The sequence below is a fragment of the Bufo gargarizans genome, chromosome 1, assembly GCF_014858855.1.
Source record: "Bufo gargarizans isolate SCDJY-AF-19 chromosome 1, ASM1485885v1, whole genome shotgun sequence".
Taxonomy (NCBI): domain Eukaryota; kingdom Metazoa; phylum Chordata; class Amphibia; order Anura; family Bufonidae; genus Bufo; species Bufo gargarizans.
The window spans coordinates 328,933,197-328,947,247 of NC_058080.1; the positions used below are offsets into that span (position 1 = coordinate 328,933,197).

General features: G+C 41.0%; 1 long non-coding RNA gene across 1 annotated transcript; it reads left to right on the forward strand.

Annotated features, from left to right (window-relative positions):
* The first annotated feature begins 884 nt into the window (after positions 1–884).
* LOC122946471 lies at positions 885–12,912 on the forward strand. Its single transcript, XR_006391242.1, has 4 exons — positions 885–1,100; positions 2,068–2,260; positions 12,016–12,165; positions 12,657–12,912. It is a non-coding gene; the product is annotated as an uncharacterized LOC122946471 (long non-coding RNA).
* The last annotated feature ends 1,139 nt before the right edge of the window (positions 12,913–14,051 follow it).

A 14,051-nucleotide genomic window follows, 5' to 3' on the forward strand; every position in this document is an offset into this window, starting at 1 on the left:
TTCGTCGGAATCGAATATTCGTCATTATTTCATTTATCGAGAATAATATACAATTTAATTATTCGTGTATTGCGATTTTTCTATTGACAGTATAAGGCAACGTTCCTATGGCTAGGCTAATATGTGTATTTTAAGAATATTCATAATATTGCTCTAACTTCGTTTTTTAGAATATTACGAATATTCTAAAAGACGAAGTTAGAGCAATATTACGAATATTCGTAAAATACACATATAGACTGTAATTTAGCTAATATAGTGCTATAATCTTTTCTTTTTATTAGTCTAATTTTTTTGCCTCTTCTAAACTTCAGTTTTGGAAAATATGTACACTATTAAAAAAATTACTATAGCACTATATTAGCTAAATTACAGTCTATATGTTTATTTTACAAATATTTGTTATATTTCTCTAACTTTGTCTTTTAGAATATTACGAATATTCTAAAAGATGAAGTTAGAGCAATATTACGAATATTTCGTAAAATTCAAATAAAGAGTATAATTATTGCTATAACTTAGTTTTTTAGACTATTCGTAATATTCTAATAAAAGAAGTTATAGCAATATAGCGAATATATTCGTTATTTTGAATAATCTTTTTTTCGATGTGTACTGTTATTTCACTTAATCCGCATACTGCTCCCCGACAAGCGTCCCGTCACCATGGGAACGGCTGTGGGTTATATAATATACCATTGGATCTGAGTTTTTCCTGCGATCGTGAAAACTCAGATCCGATGGTATATTCTAACTCACAGTTGTTCCTATGGTGACGAGGACGCTTGTCGTGGAGGAGTATGTCGAACATATGTACTAGTTGAAATTTATTTTTTTTCAAAATAACGATTTTTTTCTCTCGAATATTCGCAATATAGAAAGAACTAGGGTCACGGATGGAATCAATCGATTTAAATTCAAATTCTCGATTTTTACCCGAAAATCGGAAACAACGCGATAGTCTGACGTAATCGCGTCACATGACCTGGTTTCGGTTTCACTTTGGTTACTACTAGTGGATTGTCTTCCGAAAATAAAATCTTATCGAGAAAATGGTGCGAAAAACTTTTAATGAGGATGAAGAAAAAGTTATTCTAACTGTAAGTAATATTGTATTACCGTACTGTATTTTATTATATATTGCATGCCAGAACAATATTTTGCAACACTCGAACAATGTATAAATTATTCATATGTCGATCGACTGTTGCAAAATATTCGTATATGCCAATAAGAACTACATTGATACTTTTATTTTTCTCCCCCCCCAATAAGGGTCCATTCGCACGTCCGTGGTGTGTTGCGGATCCGCAACACACCCGGCCAGCACCCGCTATAGAAATGCCTATTCTTGTCCGCAGCTGTGGACCAGAATAGGACATGTTCTATCTTTTGCGGAGCTGCGGACTGGAAGTTCGGGGCCGCGCTCCGCAAATGCGGAAGCGGAGAGCACATAGTGTGCTCTCCGCTTCACGTCCGGGCCCATAGAAAATGAATGGGTCCGCACCCATTCCGCAAAATTGCGGAACGGGTGCGGACGTGTGAATGGACCCTAGTAGATATTACAGATTGATGCACTAAGTATTCTTGTTACTTCGCAGCACCATGTCAGTAGCATGTATGCATGGACAACAGATATATATCTATCACATGCACATAGCACGTCCGTTTTCCTGCCATACAATATATACCACACACTATATACCATACACACAATATATATATAGATTTAATTTTATGTCCATGAGTTATTTTTTGTTGGACCCAAAGTATTTGCTTGTTTATTTAGCGTTACCCAGGGTGCACCACGGGGATGCAAAACAACTTTACACCCCATACCGTACCGTTCACTAGACAGGTACATCACAGCTTAGCTGGCTAATATCTGATTGCTCAGACCTCACAGACATACAATCGCAATACAATCCGATCTTATAACCGTAACATTAAATCTAATATTTCCCCTTCAAAGACATTACTTCTTTTTTGCATATTTGTTGAGGATATTTTTTTTATATTTGTATAATAAAACAATGGGGATTATATGCTTTCATCTTTATCCTTCAGCGCTTTCTGGAGCGGGGATATCATCTGACCCGGAAACACAAAGAAAAAGAAGGGATCATAACGTCTGTCCGGACCGAGCTTTATTTAAAGCACGGGAAAAGGTACAAGAAGTGAGCCCTACAAAAGAAGTTTTGCGACCTAAAGCGCCTTCACCCTGATCTTGTGAAAGAATATAGTCAGCGATTATGCCCAGGTACAATGCTTACATGAATTTTGTATCTCTCTCTACAACACTCTGTAATGTATATATTTAGTAATGCTGCTAATCCGTACAGATGTAGTATGGTTAACACACAACCTTTACAATTTATTCATTCTTAATCTTGAAACAAAAGCCATTTTAAAAAATAGCGTAACACATTTAATTGCATTAAGTTTACATAACACGTCTCATAAAGCATGTGTGTTGACTCTACTACATCCGTATTTCATCCCTTTTTAAATGATTACTTAATACCTGTTGTGACATGTACAAAATCTTCCGGTTACATCATACATCTCTACCTCGCTGAGATTGTATATTTATTGTTATACTAGCGCGGTACTGATGTATGATGTCACTGGATGATTTCATACATTTCACACACATAAATATATATCGTTTTTTTTTATTATATCTACATAACCTGCAAACATGATTCAGTATTCAGGTCAAAGTCTCCGACCATTACATACATCCCCCACGTAATTTGCATGGGATTCAAGAATATATATATATATATATATATATTTATGTATGTTCCTCAAAAACGCAACAATCGATTTCAATGATTCTTGGTATACGCATTCCTTGCTACCTGGAATAAAATCTTGCAGGAGTCTCAGCTCTGTAGGACGTACCGTTCCCGAGATATATATATAAAACAATGAACTGCATTAGCCAATACAAGCCTGCCAGCCTTTCACTTAAATCCCAACTGCAAACTGACGGGTGCTGTGGAGTTCACAGTTAAAGGGCCGATCACTGTGAAACTCACTTTTGAAGGGCCGGTCACCATGAAAATCACTGTTAAAGGGCCGGTCACCGCCAGTCACTTTTAACCACCTGCCGCCACGCTAACGCCAAAAGGCGTCATTGCGGCGGCTCTCCCAGGTCACACTAACGCCGATTGGCGTAATCTCGCGTGAGCCGAGATTTCCTGTGAACGCACGCACACAGGCGCGCGCGTTCACAGGAACGGAAAGTAAGCGAGTGGATCTCCAGCCGGCCAGCGGCGAACGTTCACTGGCAGGCTGGAGATGCAATTTTTTTTAACCCCTAACAGGTATATTAGACGCTGTTTTGATAACAGCGTCTAATTTACCTGCTACCTGGTCCTCTGGTGGTCCCTTTTGTTTGGATCGACCACCAGAGGACACAGGTAGCTGTGTAAAGTAGCATCAACCACCACTACACTACACCCCCCGTCACTTATTAAACCCTTATGAACCCCTGATCACCCCATATAGACTCCCTGATCACCCCCCTGTCATTGATCACCCCCCTGTCATTGATAACCCCCTGTAAGGCTCCATTCAGATGTCCGTATGTGTTTTACGGATCCACGCATCCATGGATCGGATCCGCAAAACGCATACAGACGTCTGAATGGAGCCTTACAGGAGGGTGATCAATGACAGGGGGCTGATCACCCCATATACACTCCCTGATCACCCCCTGTCATTGATCATCCCCCTGTCATTGATCACCCCCCTGTAAAGCTCCATTCAGACGTCCGTATGTGCTTTGCGGATCCGATCCATGTATCCGCGGATCCGTAAAAAACATATGAACGTCTGAATGGAGCCTTTCAGGGGGGTGATCAATGACAGAGGGGTGATCAGTTACAGGGGGGTGATCACCCCATATACACTCCCTGATCACCCCCCTGTCATTGATCACCCCCCTGTAAGGCTCCATTCAGACATTTTTTTGGCCCAAGTTAGCGGAAATATATATATATATTTTTTTCTTACAAAGTCTCATATTCCACTAACTTGTGTCAAAAAATAAAATTTCACATGAACTCACCATACCCCTCACGGAATCCAAATGCGTAACATTTTTTAGACATTTATATTCCAGACTTCTCACGCTTTAGGGCCCCTAAAATCCAGGGCAGTATAAATACCCCACATGTGACCCCATTTCGGAAAGAAGACACCCCAAGGTATTCCGTGAGGGGCATATTGAGTCCATGAAAGATTGACATTTTTGTCCCAAGTTAGCGGAAAGGGAGACTTTGTGAGAAAAAAAATATATCAATTTCCGCTAACTTGTGCCCAAAAATTTTTTTTGGATGAACTCGCCATGCCCCTCATTGAATACCTTGGGGTGTCTTCTTTCCAAAATGGGGTGACATGTGGGGTATTTATACTGCCCTGGCATTTTAGGGGCCCTAAAGCGTGAGAAGAAGTCTGGGATCCAAATGTCAAAAAATGCCCTCCTAAAAGGAATTTGGGCCCCTTTGCGCATCTAGGCTGCAAAAAATTGTCACACATGTGGTATCGCCGTACTCAGGAGAAGTTGGGCAATGTGTTTTGGGGTGCCATTTTACATATACCCATGCTGGGTGAGATAAATATTTTGGTTAAAAAAAATGGGAAAAGTTGTCTTTTGCAGAGATATTTCTCTCACCCAGCATGGGTATATGTAAAATGACACCCCAAAACACATTCCCCAACTTCTCCTGAGTACGGCGATACCAGATGTGTGACACTTTTTTGCAGCCTAGGTGGGCAAAGGGGCTCACATTCCAAAGAGCACAGGTTTCACAGGTCAATTTTTTACAGATTTTGATTTCAAACTACTTACCACACATTTGGGCCCCTAGAATGCCAGGGCAGTATAACTACCCCACAAGTGACCCCATTTTGGAAAGAAGACCCCCAATGTATTTTGTGATGGGCATAGTGAGTTCATGGAAGTTTTTATTTTTTGTCACAAGTTAATCAATCATCATTTTCCGCTAACTTGTGACAAAAAATAAAAAGTTCTATGAACTTACTATGCCCATCAGTGATTACCTTAGGGTGTCTACTTTCCGAAATGGGGTCATTTGTGGGGGGTTTCTACTGTCTGGGCATTGTAGAACCTCAGGAAACATGACAGGTGCTCAGAAAGTCAGAGCTGCTTCAAAACGCGGAAAATTCACATTTTTGTACCATAGTTTGTAAACGCTCTAACTTTTACCCAAACCATTTTTTTTTTACCCAAACATTTTTTTTTTAAATCAAAGACGTAGAACAATAAATGTAGCTTAAAATTTATATATGGATGTCTTTTTTTGCAAAATTTTACAACTGAAAGTGAAAAATGTCATTTTTTGCAAAAAAAATCGTTAAATTTCGATTAATAACAAAAAAAGTAAAAATGTCAGCAGCAATGAAATACCACCAAATGAAAGCTCTATTAGTGAGAAGAAAAGGAGGTAAAATGCTTTTGGGTGGTAAGTTGCATGACCGAGCAATAAACCGCTAAAGTCGTAGAGTGCCGATTTGTAAAAAAGGGCCTGGTCACTAGGGGGTTATAAACCTGTGGTCCTTAAGTGGTTAAAGGGCCGGCCACCGTGAAACTCACTTTTAAAGGGCCGATCACAGTGAAACTCAACATTAAAGGGCCGGTCACCGTGAAATTCAACATTAAAGGGGCGGTCACCGTGAAACTCACTTTTAAAGGGCCGGTCATCGTGAAAATCACTGTTAAAGGGCCGGTCACCGTCAGTCACTGTTAAAGGGGCGTTCACCGTGAAACTCAACATTAAAGGGCCAGTCACTGTGAAATTCACTGTTATTTAATATTAAATTGCTATGAATAAATATGCAAGCATCGCCGGGTCATTGATTAGTATATATATATTGTAGGGATTCCCAAATGGTAGCCTTCAGATAAATACACAGAAGCATTTTTCCAGGGAAATCTTAAAATAACAAGTGTCCTTTATTGTTGGCGCACAAACAATCAACAGGCAGCATTAATCGGCTTACTCCAGCCGACACTTAAAGAAAAAACAATTACACAAGTAAGGCACAGTACCGTAAATCCCACAGAGTATCTTGCATTGTCCTCTGTATCCAAGCAGAGACCCTCTGGTCTTTCACTCAGTTCCAAACACAAACACCCAGCCATCCAGAGCTCCACCGTCAGCCATGTAATCATCCCCACCTGACCCTGCTGGCTGAGTTTTGTAAGCCATTCAAAACCTGGCCTGGATTGTGTGGAGAAGTCACCCGCCCAATCTATGACTACTCCCAATAAGAGCCATCCCGCATTAGCTTTTCACAGCTATGTAACTACCAAAGTGTCCGTCAGCAACTGCTACGGACATATGCACTAGTGTCTCCTACTTCACCGAGGCCAGGATCCTTGGTGACACATATATTCCATCTATTATAGTCCCTTGTGCCTTTCTACTATATATATATATATATATATATATATATATATATATATACACACACATACACATACATATATATACAGTACAGACCAAAAGTTTGGACACACCTTCTCACTCAAAGAGTTTTCTTTATTTTCATGACTATAAAAATTGTAGATTCACACTGAAGGCATCAAAACTATGAATTAACACATGTGGAATTATATACATAACAAAAAAGTGTGAAACAACTGAAAATATGTCATATTCTAGGTTCTTCAAAGAAGCCACCTTTTGCTTTGATTACTGCTTTGCACACTCTTGGCATTCTCTTGATGAGCTTCAAGAGGTAGTCACCTGAATTGGTTTTCACTTCACAGGTGTGCCCTGTCAGGTTTAATAAGCGGGATTTCTTGCCTTATAAATGGGGTTGAGACCATCAGATGCGTTTTGGAGAAGTCAGGTGGATACACAGCTGATAGTCCTACTGAATAGACTGTTAGAATTTGTATTATAGCAAGAAAATAGCAGCTAAGTAAAGAAAAACGAGTGGCCATGATTACTTTAAGGCTGTGTAAGGGCTATTTGACCATGAAGGAGAGTGATGGGGTGCTGCGCCAGATGACCTGGCCCCACAGTCACCGGATCTGAACCCAATCAAGATGGTTTGGGGTGAGCTGGACCGCAGAGTGAAGGCAAAAAGGCCAACAAGTGCAAAGCATCCTGGGAAGTCCTTCAAGACTGTTGGAAGACCATTTCAGATGACTACCTCTTGAAGCTCATCAAGAAAATGCCAAGAGTGTGCAAAGCAGTGTAATGACCGGCTCCGGATCACTCACATTACCCCCTCCAGGGAAACTACAAGATAGTGCATCAGCCTTGGTTTTTTTTGCCCCAGGACGATAGGTAATCACAAAGTTAAACCTGGTAAAAAATAGCGACCACCTAGCCTGTCTAGGGGTGAGACGCTTAGCTGATTCGAGGTACAGCAGATTTTTGTGGTCCGTAAACACAGTGACGGGGTGGACTGCCCCCCTCTAAGAAGTGACGCCACTCCTCAAACGCAAGTTTAATAGCTAACAGTTCCCTATTGCCAATATCGTAGTTCTGTTCTGCTGCAGATAGTTTTTTAGAAAAGAAAGCACAAGGACGCCATTTGCCAGGAGACGGACCCTGAGACAGTACAGCCCCCACTCCCACCTCTGATGCATCGACTTCAACAATAAAAGGCTGAGAGACATCAGGTTGGACTAGTACAGGTGCTGAGGTAAACCTCTTATTTAGCGGCGTCAGACCATTTAGAAAAATCTGTCCCCTTCCTAGTTATGTCAGTAAAGGATTTTACCCGAAGGTGTAAATTATGAACAATGTGGGTGAGATTTCTCTGAGACAGAGGAGCAGAATCAATAGCAAACATGGGAATAGGTCTCTGTAGAATACAGAGAGACAAACCCATAGTGCGGACAAAATGGGCATCTATCAAATTTACCCCTGCTCCACTGTCTAGAAAGAAAGAAATAGTCTCTGTCTTATCACCAGAAACAATAACCGCTGGCAACACAAATTGTGATGTACGTATGGAGGAAACATATACCCCCCGGCTGACATCCTCCACACAGCCTGGGGTTAGTAGTTTTCCAACGTTTTTTTGTTTCTGAGGAAAGAAGGACAGACATTAATGAAATGACCCTTCTTCCCTCAAAAAAAAAAAAAACACGCCTACGGCGAACCACAGGAGGATGGACCTGACGAGTAGTTCCTCCTAGCTGCATAGGCTCGTCTAAGTCCGTACAGACTAACTGCTGCTTGGGAGGGGTTACCAATGGCTCCGGTTTTTTCAACCTGTCCCTAAGGTGTCTATCTATACGGATAGAAAGGGACATAACTGCATCAAGGGAAAAGGGGGTCTCATACAATGCAAGCACATCCTTAACCCTTTCGGATAACCCAGAGCAGAACTGACTCCTGAAAGCCGGGTCGTTCCATTGGGTATCCGTAGCCCACCTACGGAAGTCAGAGCAATACTCCTCTCCCGGCCGCTCTCCTTGTAGGAGTCTCCGTAATTTTGATTCAGCCAGTGCGACTCGGTCAGGGTCGTCATATATGAGACCCAAGGCCCCGAAAAACTCATCCACTGACTGAAACGCCTGAGAATCAGTAGGTAAAGAGAACGCCCAGGACTGTGGGTCCCCCTGCAGCGGGGAAATAACCACACCCACCCGCTGTTCTTCATTACCAGAGGAGTAAGGGCGCAGTTTAAAGTATAATTTACAGGCCTCACGGAAAGTCAAAAACTTGTCCCTTCCCCCAGAAAATCTGTCAGGGAGAGGGACCTTGGGTTCCGCAACAACCTGGTTACCAGTAGCAACCGCTGGGCTTGCGGTCTGTTGTAATTGCTGCCGTTGCTGGAGAACCGACGCCTTCAATCCTGCCACCTCCAAAGACAGGCCATGAAATTGTTCGGACAGAGCAGCAATTTGATCCATACTGGATTCTAAGTAGGTAAAAGAAAAAAAAATATTTTTTATTTTTTTACCTACACAAAAATAAGGGCCAGATATAATGTAATGACCGGCAACACGCACAGGGAGGAAAAAGGGAAAGTCCTGCCCAAGGGAGAGGGAAAGGTGGTGACCCCTAACTCTCCTCGCGGCTGGCACCTGACTGCCCTGACGTCCCTAGACGGGTTCCTCACCCGTGCGGCGATCACGTGCCTAAACCCTGGCTTTCCCTGAAATGAACCCTAGATAATGAACGGGCTGGTGGTATCGCTAGTCCTCACCACTGCACTAAGAGGGAAACACCAGGGAGAGGACAGACAAACACAAACACCCAGGTGGACGACAACAACTGTCCACAAAGGTCCAACAGGGATCCGGAGGGTAGCGTTCTAAAGCAACAATCAGAGAACGCAGCAACACATCTCCAGTGGGTCAGAATAGATGTCCAGGCAGGAAGCTCTATATCTGGCAACCAGAGAAGTGTGAGAGGGGAATATAAGGAGGATTGGGAGTGCTGGACAAGGAACAGCTGAGAGAAGGAGCTACGGATCCCTGAGTGAGCCAAAAGGGTTTGCAAAGCAAACCCAGAAAGCTACAATAAGGAAACATCCCTATCTTACATAGAGCGTGCAGCCAACCGCTGCGACTTCCTGACCCCGGGTACAACGGAGTAAGGCGTGGCTCTTGACACCCTCGTGACAAGCAGTAATCAAAGCAAAAGGTGGCTACTTTGAAGAACCTACAGGGAGTGCAGAATTATTAGGCAAGTTGTATTTTTGAGGATTAATTTTATTATTGAACAACAACCATGTTCTCAATGAACCCAAAAAACTCATTAATATCAAAGCGGAATATTTTTGGAAGTAGTTTTTAGTTTGTTTTTAGTTTTAGCTATTTTAGGGGGATATCTGTGTGTGCAGGTGACTATTACTGTGCATAATTATTAGGCAACTTAACAAAAAACAAATATATACCCATTTCAATGATTTATTTTTACCAGTGAAACCAATATAACATCTCAACATTCACAAATATACATTTCTGACATTCAAAAACAAAACAAAAACAAATCAGTGACCAATATAGCCACCTTTCTTTGCAAGGACACTCAAAAGCCTTCCATCCATGGATTCTGTCAGTGTTTTGATCTGTTCACCATCAACATTGCGTGCAGCAGCAACCACAGCCTCCCAGACACTGTTCAGAGAGGTGTACTGTTTTCCCTCCTTGTAAATCTCACATTTGATGATGGACCACAGGTTCTCAATGGGGTTCAGATCTGGTGAACAAGGAGGCCATGTCATTAGATTTTCTTCTTTTATACCCTTTCTTGCCAGACACGCTGTGGACTACTTGGACGCGTGTGATGGAGCATTGTCCTGCATGAAAATCATGTTTTTCTTGAAGGATGCAGACTTCTTCCTGTAGCACTGCTTGAAGAAGATGTCTTCCAGAAACTGGCAGTAGGACTGGGAGTTGAGCTTGACTCCATCCTCAACCCGAAAAGGCCCCACAAGCTCATCTTTGATGATACCAGCCCAAACCAGTACTCCACCTCCACCTTGCTGGCGTCTGAGTCGGACTGGAGCTCTCTGCCCTTTACCAATCCAGCCACGGGCCCATCCATCTGGCCCATCAAGACTCACTCTCATTTCATCAGTCCATAAAACCTTTGAAAAATAAGTCTTGAGATATTTCTTGGCCCAGTCTTGACGTTTCAGCTTGTGTGTCTTGTTCAGTGGTGGTTGTCTTTCAGCCTTTCTTACCTTGGCCATGTCTCTGAGTATTGCACACCTTGTGCTTTTGGGCACTCCAGTGATGTTGCAGCTCTGAAATATGGCCAAACTGGTGGCAAGTGGCATCTTGGCAGCTGCACGCTTGACTTTTCTTAGTTCATGGGCAGTTATTTTGCACCTTGGTTTTTCCACACGCTTCTTGCGACCCTGTTGACTATTTTGAATGAAACGCTTGATTGTTCGATGATCACGCTTCAGAAGCTTTGCAATTTTAAGAGTGCTGCATCCCTCTGCAAGATATCTCACTATTTTTGACTTTTCTGAGCCTGTCAAGTCCTTCTTTTGACCCATTTTGCCAAAGGAAAGGAAGTTGCCTAATAATTATGCACACCTGATATAGGGTGTTGATGTCATTAGACCACACCCCTTCTCATTACAGAGATGCACATCACCTAATATGCTTAATTGGTAGTAGGCTTTCGAGCCTATACAGCTTGGAGTAAGACAACATGCATAAAGAGGATGATGTGGTCAAAATACTCATTTGCCTAATAATTCTGCACTCCCTGTAGAATATGACATATTTTCAGTTGTTTCCCACTTTTTTGTTATGTATATAATTCCACGTGTTAATTCATAGTTTTGATGTCTTCAGTGTGAATCTACAATTTTCATAGTCATGAAAATAAAGAAAACTCTTTGAATGAGAAGGTGTGTCCAAACTATATCCAAATATATATATATACACACACACACACACACACACACACATTCCACCCAGTAAATTAACCTCTTAAACCACAAATTAAATGCTATCTGAAAGGTAATATTGTAATAGGGGTAAGGTAAGGGAGATCAGTATGTTAGTGGAGTAAAATGAGGATTTTACATGACAGACTCCCTTTAACCGCTGAATAGAACGGCGCTAAACAGTGCCTAAATAGCATATAGAAATCTAGTCATCTCGCCACCTATCTGCAAGGGACTTTACCCCTCCTTCTATTAATAAAGTGACCATGACAACAAAATCAACTGTGAGTGAAGATGGACAGCAGATATTTAAAATGCGGCTGGGCAGACAGTTTAATGATGACAGCCCAAAAATATAATATAACCAACATAATACTATCAAATAACCTCTGTCATGTCATACTACTTTTTAACTTAGGCCAGTTTTACCCATCTGTAACACTTTTTTTGTCATCTAATATAAACTCATAATGAGGCAAATCCACTGTGTGGATAATCAGAATCCCATGCAGATCCCTCCATATAGGATATTTTTTTATTTTATTTTCCTTTGTTATGATTTATGAGTTGATTGTCTAAATTCTTAACATTCTGTGATTACAGGGGTTCCAAGAACTCACCAGTCCCTTCATCTGTCGTATATACAGTAAGAAGGGAGACATGGCGGAATTAATGGGCATTTGAAATATAAGATACAAACATATCAAAGACCATCATAATAAGTCTGTTATTATCTTACAGATAAGGGGCTGAGTACGTATTATTGTCTTTAAATTTATGGCATCTCAGAGACCTGGTGCCACGACTATGTCTATAGAAGACTATTTAGATCTTGTAGTGTGTCCAAAATCCCTTTTAACAAATTTTTGTCTTCAATTTGCATTAAAAAAATCTTATAGCTCTTTTGTATTAGAAGTTATATTTTAAGATGAGAACTTTCATGTGTTATTCACATTGACCATGGGCAACACAAATGCTTAGCAACACAAAAGTTTAGATTCTTCTTTCATCTCAAAGAAACTAACTAAATACTATTACTATTCTAATGAACTTGCATTAATTAACCCACTAAATAACATTATACTATATTGAAATACTAAATGACCAACTATATAATTTTCAAAAATGTAATAAAATAAAATTTGTTCTGTAAATGGACAGTACTGTAACAAAAACTCCACACAAACCACTAACTGCCTTCATCATAATTGAAAGTCATTGTAATTTTTTTTTTATCCTAACAGTTTTTCGAAAACTTAAAAGAAGGCTCCTTGAGCATCGAAAATCTGAAGCTAATGCAATGCTGACTGTAACAGCCCAACAAAATAAAATAGAGCTACTTCAAGCTCGCTTACAGAAGCATCAGCGTCAGCTGGATGCTGAATACAGGAAGCTGGAGGAGCAGAGGAAGATCCATAATAAGGAGTTGCTGGAGATCCAGAAAGAACTCTAAAGTTTGCCTTAGAGGCTTTTTTTTCATATTTTACATACTTTCTATTTGTAAATAAATATTGTATTACGTTTAATCGTTTGCCTTCGTATGTTTGATATTGTTATTTAATACATAAACTAGCTGTGGACCCAGTGTTGCTCGGGTATTTATTTATTGCCAATTTATATTAAATAATAGTGACTTTAGCAATGGTCGCCCTTTTAACAGTGAATTTCACGGTGACCGGCCCTTTATCTGTGAACGCCAGTCAGTTGACAGTTAGGATTTAAGTTAAAGGCTGGAGGCAGGCTTGTGCAGGTGATATTTTGGGAATATTTCGGGAACGGTACGTCCTAGAGAGCTGAGACCCCCGCATTATTTCTTTCCAGGTAGCAAGGGATGTGTATACCAAATTTCATTGAATTTGATGGTTGCGTTTTTGAGTTTTTGCAGAACATACACACAAACATACATACACACACACACATACATCCTTTTTTATATATAGATTTAAATTTATCAGGTTGCAGGAAGGCCCCTTGAGTCCTAGTGCAAAATCATACGGAACAGGACAGACAACAGAAGCAGGTTATGGTAACAGTGGAGGGTACGGTCTACACTAAGCGCAATATGATCAGGACAGACAGAATATATGCTAACACAGAACAATATGAAAGAATGCAGTCAGAACCCCAAAAATATTTATTAACAAAATAACAAACATGCCTCTATGGCAACTTTTTAACTTGGTTATAAACCATCAACATGTCCCTCTTTTGTTTCAGGTGCTGTTTCTTCAGCTTGGCCATCAGCCTCGGCATTTGGTGCATGCCACCATTATGTTCTCGCTGATTATGTTCCCCTTTTAAAAAAAAAAAAAAAAACAGCAGTACTGTTAGGATTAGAAAATAAAATTATATTACTTGCAATTCAGATTACGTGGTATCGATATAGAATGTAAATATGTGCAATGCTATGTGCACATATTTACCCTCTTGGCGGGGGTTGGTTTCAACATCCTCTGGAGTGGTTGGGCGTTCTTGCGGTGGCTGGGAGGGTCCAGTGTCTTCCACCTCCACTTCTTCTCCCACATCAGGTGTGTCAGCCACCTCACCCTGAAGCTCATGGGAGGGTCCTGGCTCATGAATTTTAATAGGAGCCATCATATGGCCATCAAGTGGTGGAGGGGACGCTACTTCCTCTGAGG